The sequence below is a fragment of the Tasmannia lanceolata genome, unplaced genomic scaffold (assembly GCF_043159265.1).
Source record: "Tasmannia lanceolata isolate RefF3 unplaced genomic scaffold, GAP_Taslan_0.1 ptg000013l, whole genome shotgun sequence".
Classification (NCBI taxonomy): Eukaryota; Viridiplantae; Streptophyta; class Magnoliopsida; order Canellales; family Winteraceae; genus Tasmannia; species Tasmannia lanceolata.
In genome coordinates this window covers 24,818,513-24,841,183 of record NW_027518690.1, presented here as the reverse complement: position 1 = coordinate 24,841,183, position 22,671 = coordinate 24,818,513, and the positions used below count along the sequence as shown (strand labels likewise).

General features: G+C 40.9%; 1 long non-coding RNA gene across 1 annotated transcript in view; it reads right to left on the bottom strand.

Annotated features, from left to right (window-relative positions):
- Positions 1-1,458: 1,458 nt before the first annotated feature.
- The window catches only part of LOC143889970 (uncharacterized), a 43,157-nt gene continuing 21,944 nt past the window's right edge, over positions 1,459-22,671 (bottom strand). The window contains exon 3 of the long non-coding RNA XR_013255068.1: positions 1,459-1,726. This is a non-coding gene — a long non-coding RNA (uncharacterized LOC143889970). The remainder of the gene's footprint in view (positions 1,727-22,671) is intronic.

Genomic DNA, 22,671 nt, shown 5'->3' with positions numbered 1-22,671 from the left:
TTATAATCTCTAATTCCCTAGGTTCTCCCTCTATCTTGCTTAACTCAAAATAGGTATAGAAAATAAATCAAAATCAATTTGAAAAACCTATTTTGAAGAGAATTCGGTGAGTTTGCGGTGTGCTCCAGCGAGAATTCCGACGAACTTTTGGCGACGCTCAAATTCCTCAATCAATCTTCTTGACCAATTCGACGGAGAATTTGAATGAGGGGATCAGACAAGGCATTTAGAACCTTGATCTCCCAATGAAATCTCTCCGGTGAATTTTCCGGTTGGATTCCAATCGGTTCGAGCGAGATCCTCCTCTCCTTTCTTTTAAAAGAGAAAGAATTCTCCGAATTTTGAAAAGAAATTGAGTGAAAATAAAAAAAGAAATCTTAAAATTTTCAAAAGTCCTTGAATGAATAAAAGTAGGACCTATTTATAAGCACAAATAAGGGGGAAATTCCCATACAAATTTCAAAAAGTGATTACAGATCTAGTTTTCGTACGATTGGGATTTCGTATACAGATTTCATATACTTTGGGGGTATACGGATACAAATTTCATACAAAACAAATTCCATCAAACTTCTGAAATTTTGTACATTTTGGATATGCAAGAAATTATTTTCAAACACAATAAATTGTATGAAATTTAGAACAAATGTTGACTGGGCTCAGAACTGGCGAGGTTTCTACTATTTTGCTAGTTTTTTAGCTCAATATCGGAAATCTCAGGTATGCAAGCTCAGGGCTAGAATTGCAAACTGGTTTGAGTCAAATTTGTGCTGAGTTTGGATAATATTTGAGATCAAGCAAAGATTTTGAATTGAGAAACTCTCATGCTGAAGATTCATTATCACAGGGATACGCATTACCCTTAAACATGGATTCATCATTGGAATCATCATCACGCCAAATTATCATTAGTCTGGTTTTGGAAAAAATGGGGTGTCTTGCAGAGGATGCGAAGCATAAGAATGCCAAGGCAAAAGAGACAATCACATTTTGACAAGAGATGACTAACAATAGGGTACAAGTTCCTTGGGTCCTAGGGTATCTATCACCAAATACTCTTCTTGTAAGGTCCTCGAGCAGAAATCTCTCATTGACAAGTTTTGAAAACAATTTTTTGAAAATAGCAAAGCAGATCCTTGAGGAATTCCTCTCCCTCGCTAAGCTGTGCAAATGGTCGGGTCCGCATCAGTCCGTGGTTTGGAATAGAGGGATAAATTTTACTTGTAATTATGTATGTCTATTAGACCCTAGTCTGAGGGTTAGATTAGTACAAAAAATTGAGGAAGGGCTTTGCATAGCCGCTGTTATTATTGGCGTGACATCTTGTCCCAAGAATTGTAGCCCCTTTTTTTGCAAGTTTAATAACATTGTTTTTTAATTGCCCGCACCAATCCTCGAAACCTCTACCTATAAGGTTTACAGAACGTTCCAACCCATCACGGCAAAGGAGAGCATTGGTACGTTTAATAAAATTGATACTTTTCAACAAAAAAAAAAAAACACGGAAGAGAAATGTTTCAGTTCTTACAGCAACTCAGCCTTCATTAAAGGAACAGCAGTATCAAGTTCAACTAATTTCTTGACGCAAAAAGGAAAAAAAAAAACAAATAACTGGAACCATAGAAGCCAAGAAGAACAAGACAGAATGAAGAAAACTCATGTAACAGACATGACAGCCAATTGCTTGCTTGCAAATTCCAGTCATTGTAGCCTCAGGACCATAAACCTGCAAAAAGAGATTTGAAACAGAGGATCAGTCAAACAGCTTCATAAACTAAGAAAGCTCTCAAACTTTCAATCGGAAAGAAATAAGAGCCTCTGATAAATAGAAAGAAACAAAGAATAAGAACTGTATTCTGAGAAAAACGAATTAAGGTTCAACTTTCTAAGGTTAAGCAAATGTTATTGCTAAAATCAGTTGGTTAAGAAATTTTTAAACCTTCTTTAAAATATGTCAGCAGGAGACTCCTAGAGTAAGAAAATGATATGTGCATGTTAGTGGGGTTAGTTAGATTGTGGTTATTAATTATGTGGTTATGGGTTTAAGGTTGTGGATGTTAGTTATTTCCTATGTGTTATGTAAGTGGGTTAGTGGGGTAGTGATGTAAAACTACCTTTATGCTTCTATTTAAGTTTGTATTTCAATGGAATGAATAAGAAAAGAATTCTACAGCAAAGGAAACTTTGTAGGAGAGTCATGGTTCCTCTCGATTTGAACCACTAGGAGGTCCGGTTGCCTCGAATCAACCTCCCTTCCCTTCTCTTTCTATTTTCTCTTTGTTTATTTCCGTTACGACCAATTAGGCACGTAACAGAAAAACATCAACCGAGCCCAGCCACAGATCGACGTCAGCATCTCCAGATTAGAAAAGGAACAGTTTGTTCCTTCCCCAAGGTAAATTTCTATAACTGTGTTACACCCTCAAATATTGAGTTTGCAAGAACATCAACTTAATTCTGTTTATTGGAAAAGGAAATACTTGAGAGAGAGAGAGAGAGAGAGAGAGAGAGAGAGAGAGAGAGAGAGATTTGTGAGAGGTAAGTGCAATTTTGCTGCTTCAGAAAACAAGGATGTAAGCTAAACATTACCCCAACAGCCAAAAAGATATTCCTTTTTTGCAATGAATGACTAAGGCAAAAGCTAATTTAAGCAAAACTCCATTCTATAAATCACATACAACAAACATGCATTTGGACAGAGATCAAAAGAAGCAAGAAAACTTTGCTTCTCAAATGAATGGGAATAGTTTTCCTTGGAGGTTTGCTAATTATTTGGAGGAGGTTTTTTATTTGCTGAGGATGGTTAAGATTGTTGCTAGACATGTGCGGTGGTACACTAACGGTGAAGCGGATCATTTGGCCAGGGAAATATTACGCATAGATCAGATTACTTTCTTTGATTTTCTTCCACCATAAGGTCTAGGTATTTTTTCTTGTTACTTTGAGTTCTATTCCACTATTTTACCTCTTCAGGAGATAATTTGGGACCTCAGAAGAATCCAGTGGCCTTGATTGCCACGTACACTGGCGCTGGGTGTCCCTGGTGATGAAAAGGGGCGTAAATATCACTTCCCTTTTATTTTCATATCATGAGGCACCGAAGCATATAAATAGACATAAGACGGGAGTTGAAACAAAGTTGTTGATGCTTTGATCAACAGAGTTGTGATATTGAGCTCTATGTCTTCCAAAGTTATCGGGTTTTGACATTGTGCTAAAGCTATAAGTAGAGGACATGGATTTTTATACGATCTGGATGCAGTGCCAACATGGAGCAGTTGATGACCATCAGGTGCAGGATGGGTATCTCTGCAAAGTAGGTTATGCATTCTGACTTGTTCTTATATATATATATATATATATATATATATATATATATATATATATATAGAGAGAGAGAGAGAGAGAGAGAGAGAGGGAGAGCATACATGGAGGAGGCCTAGCATTACACTTTGGTAAGTACAAGGCCATTGCCTAGGTTGAAGAGAAGCTTCTTCTTTTTTCGAATGATGATGATAATTAAAAGTACCGGAAAAACTCCATGGCCAAGGTGGTCAAGCTACACCAAAGCAAAAGAGAAGGAAAAGAAAACCAAAAATCAACAACATAAAAAGAAAAAACACAGGGAAGATGCCAACCTTCCTGATTTTGTGTTTTTGGTCAAAGAGAAGCATTATTGAGCAATGATGTGTAGGGGCATTACTCAACTTGCAGAATGGCGACATATGCCATGTAGAGAAGGGTCAAAGCCAATTTACTGGGTTGTACATTTCTTTGCTAGCGCGGAGCCATGGACTTCATCTTAGGTCTTCCACAAACACAACAAGATAGAGACTCTATCTTTGTTATCTATTGTTCGATTCTCCAAGATGCATTTTCTTGCATGTACAAAGACAGTTGATGTTTCACATGTCGCCAACCTATATTTTAAGGAGGACGTGCAGTTACATCGGGTACCAAAGACGATCACATCAGATTGGGACCAGGTGTTTCAATCACTTTTGGAGAACTTTGTCGAGAAGAATGGGCGCACAACTACAATATAGCAGGGCATATCAACTCCAAATGGATGGACGGATAAAGGTGGTAAATCTTAGCCTTGGAAATCATTTGGGAAGCACTTTTGATAGTTAGAAAAGATGGTGGCATCTAGGGCTACCTCACTCAGAGTGTGCTTAAAACTCTTCAAGCAATAGATCTACAGGGAAGAGTCCATTGAAAGTGTGTTATGAGAGGAACCCCAACAGTCCCCTTGATCTGGTGTCACTGCTGACTGTGGGAAAGGTTAGTGATTATGCAAAAGAGATGGGGAGACACATCGGAGAGATAAATGAACATGTGCACCAGAAATTTGAAGTGAGCCATCCAAAGTACAAGAACTATGTGGATAAGCACAAGTGATGTGTATGGTAGGACCAATAAGTGGCATATTTACCAATTAGAAGATTTAGGATTTTTATTTCGATGTCATTTTATTTCTAGTATTTTTATTTTCATGTTTTAGTTTTTTGGGCTTTTATTTTCCATGTTATTTCAATTATTTCATTGGCCTATATAAGGCCCTCATGTATTAGGGTTTTTAGAGATTGATCATGAATTAATGAATTGAGAACAAGATTATTCCATATTCCTCTTCTTCTACCCTTTTTCTTCTTTTTTTTCCTAAGAGGTAACAATAATTTATTCCATAATTAATTATTGTCACGGAAACAACCTCTCTACAAAGCAGGGGTAAGGTTGCGTAAATCTAGCCCTCCCCAGACCCTGCAATGGCGGCAGCCTCGAGCATTGGGCCGCCCTTTTTGACAATAATTTATTCCATAAAGATAGCAATTACAGAAAGGCACAAGATGTCCCCCTTGCTACAAAAGCTCACCCAAAATCGGCCCAAAAGCCAATTCGATTACAAAGAATATTGTAAGATTTCCTCCAAAGTGGCATGGACCTCCACCACTGCATCCGAAAGGCCCACCCCACCTTTGCTAGACCATCCGCCATATTATTAGCGGACCTACGCTTATGCATCAGCTGTGGCTGGATCACGCGTACAAGATACCGGATTTCATCAATGATATTATGGAGGAGCCATGGCCCACCACACTGATTCACGGCCCACGCGATAGCATTCCCCGAGTCCCCCTCAACTATGAGAAGCCCCAAATTGTGATTAGCGTACCACAGCAATCCAAACAGTAACGCAGATGCCTCGGCTTCATTAGCATCACACACCCCCCCCCCCCCCAGCAGGGGCAGAGTAAGTCATAATAACATTGCCCTCATCATTACAGATTACCCCACCCAAAACTGCCCTCCCAGAGTTGCCCATAGAGCTCACATCAAAATTCAGTTTGAACCACCCTTCCGGAGGAGGGGTCCATCTTGGAGATATGCACAGGCGAGATTTCTTTTCCGTTAACACCGCAATTCAACATCTCAGTATATCGCTCATCGAGTAAGGCATGCTGTCCTTAGCCTTCGCCCAAGCGATCAAATCTTAGTTTAATGTCGAGCACAACATGGTGTCGAGTTCTTTGCGCACCGTTGAAAATTCAGTTATTTCTTTCCATCTAGATCTGCCAGATGATAGCGTAAGGGACAAACTGCCACAATGCTTTACCCAGACATCCATAGAAGGCGTCGCCTCAGTCAATTACGACTCTGAATTTTCCTTTGAAGAACCCAACAGATCCCGAAAATTTTGAGAATGCCCATCCGTACTGAGTAAGCGAAAGAGCAATGAAGTAATAAGGTGATCTAGAGTTTCGCAATCCTGGAGGCATAAAACACACCTGCATGCAAGATGAAATCCATGTTTCATTAATCGCTTGCAAGTGTTAATACCGCGATGGGCTGCGGTCCATGCGAAAGCTGCAACGCGGAGAGGGGCAATCTGACGTCAGACACGTGCACGACGCGAGATATATCCGCTGCCCACATTAAGTTTAGAGGAAAAAGATCTGACGGAGAAGCCACCATCGGGGTCAGGAGTCCATACCCAACAATCCTCCACATTTGGAGATAAGTACCGGGAGGAAAGAAGCTGTAGAAAGCCACTGAAATGCATGATTTCCTCCTCTTTAGGTGCCGACGAAGACGAATGTCCCAGAAATTTGGTCCATAGTTCGCACCCCTAGTCAGGTAATCAGCAATCCTCACCTCTGCGAGGCAAGTCAGAAAAGGTCCAAATATAAATCGCAGAGGTTTATCTCTCACCCAATGGTCAATCCAGAAACGAATATTTTCCCCTTTTCCGGCCTTGAACCGAATGTTGGTGGAATTTTTCACGCGTGGAATTTATGGATTTCCACACAGCTGAACCCTTGCCAGGCGCTAAATTATGGCACGACCAATCCCCCAGTCCCTACCCTACTTGTCGCCAATTATGTGATGCCACAGTGCCTACTTTTCTGAGTTTGATCATGCCAATGCCAAGACCCCCTCTTTTCTTCGAGTTACAGACTTTGTCCCATCTCAGCAGATGCTTGGATCTTTTTTCACATTCTTTGCCTTCCCATAAGAAATCCCGCTGCATTTTCTCGATACGCTTGGCAATCTTGACCGGTATCTTATATAGCGACATGAAATAGACGGGCATATTTGAGAGGGCAGCCTTGATGAGTGTTATTCTTCCCCTGAAAAATGGATATTTCTTTTTGGGAAGTGATATATCCACCCCTTTTTCATTACTTGGGACACTCACCTGCAGTATACGTTGGCAATCAAATCCGTTGAATTATGACAGCCAACGTATTGGCAATCTTGACCGGTACCTTATATAGCAACATGAAATAGACAGGCATATTTGAGAGGGCAGCCTTGATAAGTGTTATTCTTCCCCTGAAAAATGGATATTTCTTTTTGGGAAGTGATATATCTACCCCTTTTCATTACTTGGGATACCGACCTGCAGTATACGTTGGCAATCAAATTCGTTGAATTATGACTACAAAGGGGCTGTTGTACTTCACATGGGAAGGATTCAACGGATTTGATTGTCAACATATACTGCAGGTGGGTGTCCCAAGTAATGACAAGGGGCAGATATATCACTTCCCCTCTTTTTTCCATGTTGACAGTTTTCGTTCAAGTCTCTCCACCACCGGATCCCACAGAGAAGCTTTAGGGACCCTAAATCCGAGTGGTAGGCCGAGGTAGTTGATGGGAAGATTTGCCTTCTTGCACCCAAGGATTTCAGCATACCCTTGAACAGAAGATTCCTCCAAATTGATACCAGCAACAACACTCTTTCAGAAATTGATTTTTAAGCCATATGACAACTCGAACCATCTAAAAAGCCGTCTCATATTTATTACTTGTTCTTTGCTATCAGATAAGAATAGCACAGCGTCATCGGCAAATTGGAGGTAGGATATCAGATTTGAGTTTCGACTCGGTTTTTGCCCTTGCAAGTACCTGCACCGTTCTGCTTTAGATATTAACAAGCTGAGTGCTTTAACCACCACAATGAAGAGGTAAGGACAAAGGGGGTCCCCTTGTCGTAATCCCTTGGAACTAGCAAAAAACCTAAAGGTGATCCATTAATGATAATAGAAAACGTTGCCGTGGATAAGCACTTGTTCATCCAACCTCTCCATTTAACACCGAAGCCAATTCGGACAAGGATATACTCCAGGACATTACAATCTACATGATCGTAGGCATTATAAAGATCAACGCGCGCAAGAATGCCACAGCTCTCCTCGCGCTTCATTATGTCTAGGATTTCGTTTGCAATTAGTACTCCACCCAGGATCTGGCACTCTTTTACAAAAGCACCCTGAAATTTAGAAATTACATCTCCAATTACCACACAGCCTCCAAGCCAGTATCTTGGATAGTAGTTTTTACAAGCTATGAACAAGGCTGATGGGTCAGCAATCCTTCAGCTCAACCCGCACCCTCATTTTTTGGGTATCAGCATAATGAAAGTGGTATTACCTTTCCTTGTTTAAGACACCCCCCTCGTGGAATTCATTCATAACACTTTGATTGTATCCCAGAAACGATGGTAGAAAGCCATGGGAAAACCATCCGAACCGGGTGTCTAATCTTTTTTTCAGAGAAGACAGTACCTCTTCAACTTCTTCCAAGGAGAAATCTTTCTCGAGCCAATCCCTCCTCTGTTGACTAATCATTTTGAAATCTAGTCCACCAAGCTATGATTTGTGGACACGAACACGAGTGTCGCCAGACACAGCAAACCCCCAAACTTTAGAAACGAGGACACGGCTAAAATAGAAAGTATATGTAATCATGATTTGTGGATATGGATTCGTGTGTCCAGTTTCGATAAGGATACGAGCAGTCTAAATAAGGTAAACACAATATTCAATAAAAAAACAGAATCTCACACTTTGACACTGTACAAAAACATGTCCACACACCCACATTAAGTCTAACACTTCCAGCAATACAAGTAAAAGTGTCCAAAGGAGTATAGACACATGTGGACACGCGTGTCGTGTCGAACACGGCAGGACACGTGAGTCGGCAATAAATTCGAAGTGCCGGCCAAATCATAGCCACCAAGCTTTGGCCGCCAGTTATGCTCGCTTGAGTATAGGTGCTGATAGTAATCGACAATGGTGTCAGAGATAATAGCTCTATCTTCAATCAAAGAACAGTTAATCATAAGGTTGTTTATGCAATTCATCCTCCGAGTCGCGTTCACCATCTTGTGGAAGAAACGGGTGTTCTTGTCGCCTTCCTTGAGCCATTCAGCTCTGGATTTCTGGCACCAACTAATTTCATCTCTTCTAATTATCTCTTCGTATTCGACTTTCAATGCCATTCGCTTTTGGTGATCATCCTCCACTAAGCCTTCACTCTTCTTTGGCCTCGATGGCAGACAGTCCATCAAGAACCTCAGTTTTTCTAAGCTCCTTGGAGACCTTCTCCTACTTTACCCATTCTTTAATCTTCATCTTGAGTGCCTTAAGCTTTAGGTAGAAGACATTCCCTTTTCTACCGTAAAAGTATTCCTCATTCCACCAGTCTTTGATCTTCGAGCAAAACTCGGGCGATTCACACCAAGCCATATCCAACTTGAACGGTCATGGCCCTATGAAATTCTAGGATAATTCCAATAGGATCGGGTTGTGATCGAAAATCAGTCTAGGCAAAGCGCGCTTACTTATTAATGTAAAGAGTTCATCCCACTCTTTAGAGATTAAGAAGCGATCCAACCTGCTTAAAACCAAGCACCCCTGGTTATTTGTCTAGGTGAATTTGGCCCCCTCCAATGGTAAGTCAATCAGTTCACCTTCTTGAATGAACTCAGAGAAATTACGCATACTGGTAGTAAATCTTCCATTTCAAAAAAAAAAATCACCATTTCAAAAAAAAATAAAACATCTTCCGAATCGACTTTTTTCTTGTGGGAATTGAATGGAATTGAAATCACCGCCAATAATCCACGGGCCTAACCACTAATCTCTGATGCTTTTTAAATCCGGCCATAACGAATTCCTTTCCTAGGACAGCGGCGGGCCATAGACAATAGTAACCATCGGGAGTTTGAAGATCTGTGATTGAATCGAATTGATATTGTGTGCTCCATGACAGAGGATTCCTTCATCAAAAATAAATTTTCCTTCCAAATTGCTACAATACTCCCAGCAAAACCCCTAGCATCCTTGGCTACCCATTGTTGGTTTGATCTTCCCCAAACCTCATCTATCGTTCTGTCAGAAACGCCTTCCATCTTTGATTCAATGATAGCCACAACATCCGTCTGCCGATGATGACATAAATCTTTTACCACCAATTTCTTCCTGTCTGATCCCAGTCTCCTAATGTTCCAAAAGATTATCTTCATCATAAATTGTTAAAAGATACCTAGCCTTCCCCTACCCGAGTCTAGAGCAGAGCAACCCCTTCAGCTCCCTTGACCCCTTTACCGTTTTTTTAAGAGCAGATGTAGGGATCCTATCTCTTTCCTCAATTTTCAATAGCATTTTCTCCGTCTTCGTTATATCTTCTTTATACTCAATCCCCAAATTTTTTCCCATTTCCAACATTTTTTCAAACTCATCCTCCTGAACGGCTTTTTTCCGAATCAACCCCATGTTGCACCTAAGACATGATTCCACCTTTCCTCTAAGGTCCCTCTCCAAAGTATCGTCCTTCGATACCAAATCCGAGACGTTCCGATGAGTTTCCAATTCTTGCGTGAGTTCAATAACCTCCGAGAACCCATCTTCAATAGGTGTGAGGTGAGTTCCAGGCATGGTTTTAAATTTCGACCGAAATCCAAAATTTCGGGTTTTGTTTGAGACTGAAACCGAAATCGGTAATATCCGAAACAGTAGTTTATTTCAGCCGAAATTTTGCCTCCCAAAATTTGTACAAAATTTTTGGGATTTCACCCAAAAATCTAGATTTTAGATAATTATTGAATATTTTCCCAAAATTTCAGCCAAAATTACAGAAATTTGGGTAATTTCGGCCGAAATTTTGTACGAGATAAAATATACTTTAACTTGATTTTGTTGGATTTCGGCCCAAATTTTGGTGTCGGTGTGGACCGAAATGCATTCCGAAACCGAAATTTGAAAACATGGTTCTAGAACCGAAATCCCTCGATCCCGACTCAAAAAGAACGAGAATGTTGCATGTCTGCAACTGCGTTGAATTGGTGTCGTTGGAGAGACTTTTTTCTTGTTTCTACCATTTCAGCGCTAAGAATTCATTAACAATCTCATCCTTGCTAAGTGAATCCTCGTTCCGCCACGATCCTTTTACGGGTGATGGCATGATTGTTCTGGTAATCACCTGATTTATGGCTTCCTTCAGGATAGAATCAATACTGCCTTGTGTTTCTTGAGGAATCCATGATATTTCATATCAGAGATGATACGTCTTGCGTGGCCGTCATCTTTCCACATCCTCCGGTGGTTTTTGAATTTCCTTTTTAGATGAAAAGATCTCATTAGTTCCATCTGTCCACTTCTCATCTTTTCAGTCTTGGGAAGTGTGGCGCTTGCGTGCCGTTTGTTCATAGCCACGCCATCGGTTGAACCGCATGCGTTTCCTTTTTTTTTTTTTCCCTGCCATCTGTTAAAGACCAGCGGATTAACCAAGCTTAAACCTTATCCAACTTACGCGAGCTGTCACCACCACCATCATATGAATATTCCGCAGAATATCCAAATTGTGCTTATCCTTATCCGCATGCACGACAGGCACGGATGGACATGACACGTCGCTTTCACTCGTAGCCTTTCTGGAAAGTAACACAATCTCCCGCCCAAGGCCCCAATTTGATTTAACGGTCCCATACTCATTGCGATCTTCATCGGCCTCGAATACGATTGGATCTTTTCCTTTACATTTCCGCTCAGCCAACCAATCAAAGTTTTGCAAAATTGGACCGTTATGTTCTTGATTGGGTTGATCTAACGATGTATGTTTCGTCTTCCCAGATGCCCTCTCTGGCCGGCTTTTCCCCGCAAGCCGGGACTGCCACTTTTTGTCCGTTTGTGAATTTTTCCTTTTTCAACTTCATTCCACCACGGCAATCAAATGGATAGGTATCAGCCACTTCCCTAAACGTGTTCACCAGAAGTTTAATGTTTTCTCCAAACTCGCCGGTGACTCCAATGTTATAGTATCTATCCTCAACTTTCAGTTTCACCACAAATCTTAAGAATGCCCATTACGATGTGAAGACTTTCGGCTCGCATACTCAAGATTTTTAGGGTCATCTGCATCCATTCGCACTTCCATCACCGTCCCAAATAGACTCCCTAAAGAATCAACTGTGTATGATGCCCATACGTGCATAGGAATACCAAAAAAGCGAATCCATATTGCTTTCGCACCCGTTTTGAAAGATGCATTCCATGGGTAAAACGACAATAAGTATTTACCATAGACATTTGCTCCTTTATCAAAAATTCGTGTGGCTTGCTCTTCCGTCTGAAAACCAAATAATATCTCCCTTTTGCTGATGATGAACAGCTCTGGCAGTTCCGGAATACCCCAGAACCACCGAGCCCAATCCACACTTCCTTAAGATCCCATTCGGCCCTTTTTACTCTAGCGATTAAGCACGTTCGTAATAATTTGATTCTGTCATCCACCTCCTTCAATCATCTTCGTTCCGCGATCTTCCGCAGCTTCTATACTTCCGTTCTCAGGCCAAAGAGTTGGCGTACCTTCATGTAGTGTGACCTTCTTGGTTCTGCTCCGGTTTCTCGTTGATTTTTTCATACACCTTCTGCATTCAATTCTTTTTCTAAAATTGTGATAATCACAAAATCTACAAATCCAGTCACCGGGGAGAATTTTTCGATTCCACAGGAGGGAGATTTCACCCCCGTTGAAGACTGATTCCTTGCAAAGTCTCGCCGCATTCCTCTTCCCACTGCCATTCGCAAGAAGTCCATTGAAGACCGATTCCTCCACCTTAATTGCATAAGATGGTTCAATGCGGCTCTTGGTTTTCAATTAACTCAGAAAAATCTTTACACCTGTATATCGTTTCCCAAGAAGACTGTTCTAAGGTAATTTAATCCATTTTCCACCTATGTGATTCTCCTCACTTTCTTCTTCTACTACTTTCCATCTATATAAATCTTCTTCTTAGTCTTATTCTTCTTCTCCTCCAATTTCTTGTCTTCTCTCTTCTTTCTTCTAATCTCGTCCCCTTCCCTACTTCTATTCTTCTTCTCTTTACCCCTCTTTCTCTTATTTCTCCTATTCTGGGCCACATCAAGTTTGGTATCAGAGCAAAAGATCCAAGCTCTCTTTTCCTCTCCCTATTCTCTCTCCCCTTGCTTCTCTTTCTCTCTATTCTCTCTTTCCTTCTCTTCGCCATCTTCTTCATCTAGCCCAAACTACAAACCCTAACTCCCATACCCGACGCCTTCCAGTCCCTCATCTCAACAGACCCTAAACTGACTCCCATCTCTCTCATCCCACCCTCCCTGCTTCAACAGGCCCACCACCACCTTTTATCAGCCCAAGTTTAGCCCCAACCAAGTCCATCCAATACCTCCCAAAGTTTCAATATAAACTAAGTTTTTCCCTTATTTCCCAGCCCCGTTCATTACTTATTCCCAGCTAGTAACATCAGCCACAACCCAACTTCAAAAACACCATAACCAGTACCCATTCTTGACTCTTTTACAGACACCCAATTTCACCATTTTCAAAGCCAATCCTGGCTGTTCTTAGCTACAGATACCCCGCATATCTGCAGCCTCACATTCATCCTAAATTATAGGAGATCCCAAAACAACCCATCAACCAACCTTGCACCGATCAGCTTCAGCCCTTTACGTGATACACTTACTGTGTTGATAGCCCATTACTCCCACCCTCACAACCTTTCGTTATCTTTAAAACTCATAGCCAGCACCCAAGACCCCAATCTGTTTCATGTTTTCAGAGGAAGAAAAAGACCACTTTTACATAAGACCAATTTCACCATTTTCAAAGCCGATCCCGGCTATTCTTAGCTGCAAATACCTCACATATCTGCACCCTCTCATTCATCCTAAATTATCGGAGATCCCAATGTTGGAAAGGTTTTCACCCTCAGGCGAAATCGCTATGCGCAACGGAACTAGAAATAGTATAGAACAAAAAATTTCTCTTAGATTTCACCCGTTAACCCAGGAACCTAGGGTCTAAATGATCTTATGGTGATTTAAATAAAAATATGACATAAAAGTACCTTTGTGACTGACTGTAATATCAGCCTCTGCTCGATCTACTCCTCGACCGGCCACGATCGATCTCATCGTCGCAGACCCACAAGTTGAACCGATGGATTCCTGCAAATTGCGTGAAGGAAGTTGAAGAACTTTTCTTGAAACATATGTACTGATCTATATCAGTACCTTTAGATGGGAATTTAAATTTTCTTGATGTAGCTTTAGGTTTTCTCAAAAAAATTGAACTAAAATTGAAAACCTAAGAGATTAAGAGAGAAAACTTATGAGTAGAAGAGAGAAATAGTCTTGGATGTTATTCCAAGGAGGGAGCACGGATTTTCCAGCCTTTATTAGTTCCAAAAACATGCTATGATCATTTATATAGAGTTGGTTTCCTACTTTTAAAAATTCCTAAAGTTTCTCTCACAATTTAACTCAAATTGGGAAAACTAGTTAAATAGACTTTGAGTATTGGAAACCAATACATAGTGTTAACCTAAGGAGGTTTCCTACTAGGATTTGGCATGTTCCCAACTTTGGAAAACGTGGTTTGCTTGGGCTGGGCTTTTTACATGTGGAGCCCACCCTAATGCAGGTGCATTCCCGCTACAAAACTACTGATCAATTTTCAAACCCGTTTTTGGACAATTAAATGAAAGAATCTGGAAAGTCATAAACTAGGAAGTTGTAGCCCTTTGAAAGATAATTCCAATGAGTATTTACACACTCAATTTGGCTAAGTGGTTAGTGAGTTATGACTGTTTTAGTAAAACAGGTCAATAAGCTAAATACACACTTGTTAGTTAATTTTTTTTTAAAAGATGACAAGTTTCATTAATATTCAAATAGCAATCGGGACCAGGGGTCCCATCCTGCAATTACAAAATATTAAGGTGAATTGGCACGGGCATACCCGAAGCCAATTCAGAAGCAAACAAAAAATATTACAAAACTCAGCTATTCCTTTCCTCTAATATGATACCCTTATCTCTGTACCTATACATGGTTCTATTGTATACGTAAACCTTTCCTTTATGCATTGTTCATTCCTTTCTTCAACCCTTTAACATGTACCTTTTTGGACTGCACAATTCTATTTTTCCTAAGTACTTCTTTGAGATTATACAAAACCGGAGTTTAAGAAAACCACCAGTGCAACGAGATTCTGAATCAGTAACCAAATTCTCTGAAAATCGAAGGCTCATCAAAGAGTTTCAAGGGAGACATCTGGTTTGGCGCAATCAAACTGGATAACATAAGCGAAAGAACGAGTCTCTCAAGCTTTGGCTATTGAAGATGAAAATCTTAGACGAAGACCAGCATCACAAAAATTCTAAGCAAAACAAACCCCGAGTGGGGGGGATTACTCCCTATTCACGAACGGCGAAGCTCCAATAGTTGCAACCAAAGTCACCAGCTAAAGCAATTCTGCACATACTCCTTAAACACTTTACCTGGGGGGACACCCACGCCCAACTCTCAATCAGACCTATTTAAACATCTATTCCAGGCTTGTTTTAATCATCTACTCCAGGCTTGTTTCAAGTTTCTTTAGCCCTGACCTTTTGTTCTTCCTTATCATTGCAAGGAACATTTTTTTGGTTGCCCCCAAATCTTCCTTATATGTAATCCCAAAAACATCCCCTACCGATAAAAGGTCATTAAACTCTTCCGAGCATGATCCCCTACTCCTAGAGTCGTCTGAACTATTATCAACCTACAATGCCTTACCTCTAGAGTCCTTAGGGATTTGGGGTTCCCCAGCTTGCAGATTTTCAATCTTCCCTGAAATGCCCGGTGCGACAGCTACCCCCGGAATATTCTACAATTCCCAAAATACCCCTAAGTTAACAATTAACTCTTTGGGTATTCCAAATGCGTCCTACGATATGTATACCAAAGGAACTACGTAAATCTTTTCCCTCGCATCAAATGCGACGAATCTAGTCCGTCCGTGGAATCTAGTAAATGCGGGACCTATAATCCAAAGGATATAAATGGGTCATTTGAGTTATGAGTGGGATCATTGCAGGGATCTGACAGTCAACCTGTAGAACCCAATAAAAGGCCACTGCGATTTTGCTCCGTAGTCAACTACTACAATTGCATTTGATCAATGGCCTCCATCAAGCCTGAAGATGACAGTCAAATCATCGTACTCATAATACATCTTATATGTGCAAGTCCTTTCTCCATTCTCACATCTACTGAGTTGGTCCTATGGAGGGTAGACATCTATTATCCCCTGGGCTCACTCACGGTATACCTTCCAGTCAAGCAGTCAAGGGCCCGCAAAAATCATTTTAAAAGCATACGAGTGTTTTAATAAAACATTTGATAAACCATTCATCAAATCCGCTTGGCCAAGCTATTTTCTAGACCTAGTACTCTGACCGAAACTGTAGATGATATCCCCATAGTTCGGGTAGAGAATTCCATGTCGGGTATCACTATTAGCCTCGTGGGTTTGTCCAAGACTCTAATACTACCTTCTGGTAATCTCTAGAAGGACCACGATTAGATAGACTAAAAATCAAGGCCGGGCCCACAGACAAATATGACACCTCAGGTCTAAGGACATGTAGAGAGGAATAGCCTTATGAACTCCCGTCCGAAGGCTATTCTAGTGTGACCCTGTTCAGTGCTCAGTTCCTATTGTCGCACCCACTCTTCTTGCTTAGGGTCCACCAAACAAGTGACTGAGATAAGCCACTCCACAACACGTGCATGCAGACAAGACTGGTACTGGTACTGGTTGTGTATAGGAGGAGATGTCCAAATCTCGACCCCAACCAGGAACTTTTAAGGACTGCAAGGAACTGGAATGTCATATCTCTCCGCTCCTTAGGATCTGTGAATCCTTGAGCATGGTATTCCTACTTTGCTACCTAAGGAAAAATATGTGCCAGATAATAAGCACATTACATATTCTTAATACCCAATAAATGTCATGAAATATTTCTTTTATTAATTTTAATGTGACAAGATATACGAAATGTACTGGCTTTTAGGGCACTAACTCTAACAATCTCCCACTTGGCCTCAAAGCCAGCCATGTATATATTGCAGACCCATTCCCTCAGATTCTTGTCAAACATCCATTTGACTAAGGACTTGGTGAAGGGATGCACCACGTTAACCTCTGAAGCACTCTGATTTATAGCTACATCACCCTTGTTGGTGATCTCAGGTATCGTTAGATACCATTGAAGGATGTGCTTTCACTTCGGTTGAGATCTTAGTTCCTTTCCTTGAGCACTTTGCCCATTTGTTGTACTCTTACAGCGTAATGGGCCTACCAACAAAGTGAACAACTTCGAGTTCGTACTAGAACTCCTGCAGCCATACTGCCTCCCTCTCTCTCACCATATCTCATACGGCGATATACGCTACCTCAGTCGTGGGGTCCTAAATGGTGTCTTGCTTGAAAAACTTCTTCAACTGATTAGTTAAATGTAATATGAAATTGTTTCATGCCTTTGAAATCAGATTAACATCTTTGTCGATTGATCCAGTGATGATCTCATCATCCTTAGTCATCTTAATGAACTAGAAAATATATTACAATGCTCAAGACATGGGTCAAAATAAAATCTGTTGACCTCAGTCACAGAGTGACAAACATCCGGCTTTGCACACAACATGGCCCACAGCAGATATATGGGACTGGTGCTAATCATCTGCTCCTCCTCAGATGTCCCAAAAGACATCATCTTAGAAAGCTTATTTCCATACCAAAAGGAAATTAACCCTTTTCTAGGAATCTGTCATATTGAACCTAGCTAGTATCCCGTCCAACTCTTATTAGATATCCCTGACATTCTGTTTCTAATCACTAAACACTTTAAGGTCCCAGAATGTAGAATTCCCAAATCCTTCATGGCAAAGTGATTAGACAATCTTGTACAAAACAATATCGCTATACTAACTCAATGTTCAAGATATTATCTATACACAACACTAAAATATATATCACAGCACTACCACTAACGTACTTGCAAACACAAGCCTTCTCCATATTTTGTGAGGCCAAACTCTTTGACCACTTCACCAAAACAGAGATTCCAACTACGAGACATCTGCTTCGATCCATAGATTTCAGCAACTTGCACACCTTTGGATTACTCTTTTTGGCAACCTCAAAACTCTTAAGTTAGAGCATATGTATCTTCCTAAATGTTTCCATTTAAGAAGGCGGTTTTGATATCCACCTGCCAGATCTTGTAATCCTAGTGCGTTATTATCATCAACAAGATCCTAATGAACTGTAGCCTGGCTATAGGCCAAAGGCTCCCTTATAGTCAATGCCAGCCATTTGACTATAGCCATCTTGCTATTAGCCTAGCCCTATAGGTCTCCACCTTTCCAATCTTGGTCCTTCTTCCTCCTATAGATCCACTCATATCCATTGGGTTTCAATCCCTTCGGTCGATTTATTAAAGTTCAGACACAGTAGGAATACATAGAGTCCATCTCGGTCGTATAAAGTTACTTGTCCGCATCAATGTCCTACATTGCCTCCTTGTAGCTTAGGTGATCCCATCTCGACCCCGTCATAGACCATACTTTAATCTTCGCTCAGATAGACACATCTATCAAGCAGCCTGATCTACCTATAACTATATAAGAGTGTTAGAATAGATTAAGTGATTTTCTGCTCACTATCCTTATATGTCTTGTATATTGGACTTTTAGGTTTGCTCAACTATGACAACCTTTTCCCAATTGCATGCATTTAAGAAGAATACTTCTTTCCATGATGCACCATTGCAGTTTGCAAAACTTTGCCCACCCGTGTTTATAATCTTTTATCCCCATGGGATATCCAATAAAGACACACCATTCAGTCCTCGTCTCCAATCTTCAGTACCTAACCTTTCCACATGGGCTGGAAAAATCACATATCCTCTAAAACGATTCAATGAGGATTTCCTACCTGTCCATATCCAATATGGATCCTAGGCACTGAGCCAATTGAGACTCGGTTAAGGAAATAGAGCATCGTTTCTAAGGTGTAGCTCCAAAGAAACATGTGTGCTTTGGCAAAGCTCATCATCGAACTTGTTGAAAGGGTTTTCACCCTCAGGCGAAATCGTTATGCGCAGCGGAACTAGAAATCACATAGAACAAAAATTTTCTCATCGATTTTGCCCGTTAACCTAGGAACCTAGGATCTAGATGATCTTATTGTGATTTAAATAAAAATATAAGACATAAAAATACCTTTGTGACTGACCATAATATTAGCCTCTGCTCGATCTACTCCTCGAACGGCCACGATTGATCTCATCACCGCAGACCCGCAAGTTGAACCAATGGATTCCTTCAAATTGCACGAAAGGCAGGTTAAGAACTTTTCATCAAACATATGTACTGATATATATATATATATATATATATATATATATATATATATATATATATATATATATATATCAGTACCTTTGAATGGGAATTTAAATTTTCTTGACGTAGCTTTAGGTTTTCTCAAAATAATTTTAACTAGAATGGGAAAAGTAAGAGATAAAGAGAGAACACTTGAGTAGAAGAGAGAGATAATCTTAGATGTTATTCCAAGGAGGGGGCACGAATTTTCCAACATTTATTAGCCTCCAAAAACATGCTATGATGGTTTATATAGAGTTGGTTTCCTACTTTTAAAAATTTCTAAAGTTTCTCTCACAATTTGACTCAAATAGGGAAAACTAGTTAACTAGACTTTGAATATTGGAAACCAACACAGAGTGAGAAACTAAGGAGGTTTCCTACAAGGATTTGGCATGTTCCCGACCTTGGAAAAACGTGGTTTGCTTGTGCTGGGCGTTTTTGCATATGGGACCCACCCTCATGCAGCTGCATTCCCTCTACAAAGCTGTTGATCAATTTTCAAGCCTGTTTTTGGACTATCAGATGAAAGAATTTGGAAAAGTCATAAACTAGAAAGTTGTAGCCCTTTGAAAGATCTTTCCACATCTACTGAGTTGGTCCTACGGGGGGTGGACATCTATTATCCCCCGGGCCCACTCACGGTATACCTTCTAGTCAAGCAGTCTAGGGCTCGCAAATGCATTTGCAAAAATGATTTCAAAAACATTAAAGTGTTTTAATAAAGCATTTGATAAAACATTCATAAATCCGCTTGGCCAAGCTATTTTATAGGCCTAGTGCTCTAACCGAAACTGTAGATGATATGCCCGTAGATGGGGCAGAGAATTCCATGTCGAGTATCACTATTAGCCTCGTGGGTTTGTCCAAGGCTCAGTACAATGCTCTGATGATCTCTAAAAGGACTCCCGGTTAGATAGACTAAGAATCAAGGCCGGGCCCACAGACCAATATGACCCCTTGGGTTTAAGAACATGTAAAGGGTCTTGTCTGGTAGACTAGCCTTACTAACTCCTGTCAATAGGATATTCTAGTGCGATCCTGTTCAGTGCTCAATCCCTATTGTCGCACCCACTCTTCTTTCTTAGGGTCCACTACCCAAGTGACTGAGATAAGCCACTCTACGACACGTGCATGTAGAAAAGATTGGTGCTGGTTGTGTACAGGAGATGTCCAAATCTCGACCCCAACCAGGAACTTTTAAGGTCTGCAAGGAACCGGAATACCATATCTCCCTGCTTCTTAGGATCTATGAATCCTTGAGCATGGTATTTCCACTTTGCTGCCTCAGGAAGAATATGTGACAGATAATAAGCACATCACACATATTCAATCTGTTAGTACCAAATAAATGTCATGAAAAATTTCCTTTATTAATTTTAATGTGACAAGATATACGAAATGTACTAGAGGGCACTAACACTAACACCCAAAACAACCCATCAACCAACCTTGTGCTGATCAGCTTCAACCCTTTACGTGATACAATTACTGTGTTGATCATCCGTTACTCCCCCCCTCACCACCTTTCGTTATCTTTAAAACTCATAGCCAGCACCCAAGACCCCAATCTGTTTCGTGTTTTTCAGAGGAAGAAAAAGACGATTGATTTTCCTATAGGTAACTTATTGAAAAGGCAAGCTTAATTTTTCTTCATAAGCTTTTCCCATTTTGAGCAAGTCACTGTTTTGAAAGCAGATAGAAGCAAAAGGGAAAAAGGCAAGTATTGATTTGACAAAAAAAAAAGAAATTTCCTTCCCCAATAAGCAATAGAAAAAGGAGGCAAGTGGTTTTCGTACCATGTGAGTTTCTTTTCTTTTTGTGGTGTTATCGAATAAGGCTAGTTGCCTTCTTTCATTGGTGAGAGGTGAGACCTCTTCTCTCACCAGTGACCTGTAACCACAAGCCACAAAAATTACAGAAGGTATGTTATTTACTTGTTCTGTACTTACCTACTTACGTACTATAGGAGGTAACAAAGGAGGGAAGTGGAAAAAAAATAAAAGAAAAGAAGAGCGTTACACATGACTCTCATATTAAAAGGGTTTGGAAAAGATAGGGTTTAGACCACCATACCTTTCAGTGGTCTATGACACTGACATGGGTCAGCTTCCAGGGTGTTCCACTCGTACAGCCCTCAAGTACCAAAGAACCAACTCGGGGAACTTCCTATCATAGAGTGGGAAGACATGAGGCGAGAAATGGGGAGAGAGTTTCTTCCTTTCAATTACCGGCAGACGATGTACAAAAGGCTACACAAGCTGACCCAAGGCAACCAAACAGTTGCACAATACACCGAAGAATTTTATACATTGGTAACACGAAATCAGTTACAGGAGAATCAAGAACAGCTAGTAGCCAGGTATGTAAGTGGGCTGAAACCTTCCATCCACGATGAATTACAGATGCACCACTATGCAACTGTGCAGAAAGCACAAACCAAGGCCCAAATTCTAGAAGAAATTCAGAAAAGGAGAATACTAGGCAGGTTTTCGTATGGTAGTAGTAGCGGGATGAGACCTCGGTTACAATGCACTCCTACAACAGTCTCTCCACGCACCACAACACCTCAAATTACTCCCCATAGACCAGTCACAAGGTCACAAACAGCAGCTCAATCCTCCCAACATAAAATTCAGCAAGGGTCACCAAATGTCAAGTGTTTTAGGTGTGGAACCATGGGATACTGCTCTAACTCTTGCCCAAAATTGCAGCAACACTTGTTGGCACATGAACAGGGTGAAGAAATGTATGAAGAGCAGCCACCTATGGAAGAGGGGCAGATTATAGAAGAAGAGGAAGGTGAGTACATTTCAGCAGAGGATGTACTTGGGGAATGCCTCGTCACCCGCCGGTTGTCCCCTCACTCCAAAATTCGAGGAAGATTGGCTTAGGCACAATATTTTCACTCCAAGTGCTCTATCAACGGCAAGGTTTGTAAATTAATCGTTGATTCAGGGAGTTGTGAGAATTTGATATCACAAGATGCTGCCCAAAGGTTGGACCTTAATGTGGAAGCACATCCAAGGCCCTACAAGCTTGCATGGCTCAACCACGACAATGAGGTTTGGGTTACCAAGCGTTGTCTTGTCTCTTTTAGCATTGGGGACAAGTATAAGGCTGAAGTGTGGTGTGATCTTTTCCCTATGGATGCACGCCATATATTACTTGGGAGGCCATGGCAATATGATAGTGGGATCGTTCACGACGGAAAGTATACCTTCAACAAAGACCAGAGAACGCTAGTCTTAGTTCCGTCAAAAGGGGACAACAGTAAGCTCAACCCAGAAAAGAGGGTGTCTTGTCTATCAAGGCAAGAATTTGAACAAGAGCTCCTTGGGACAGATCTGATTTTTGAATTGATAACCAGCCCTATGGCCATTGATCATGAGGAACCCGACATTAGAACTTTGCCCCCACATGTGAAAAGGCTAGTGGAAGAGTACCATGACGTATTTCCAGATGAATTGCCTCCTGGCCTTCTCACCTCCTATGAGATTTGATGCCTGAGGCAACCCTACCTAACAAGGCCCATTACAGGATGTCCCCAAAAGAACAGGAAGAGTTGCGAAGGCAGGGAGAAGAATTGCTTGAAAGGGGGTACATTAGAGAGAGTAGCAGTCCA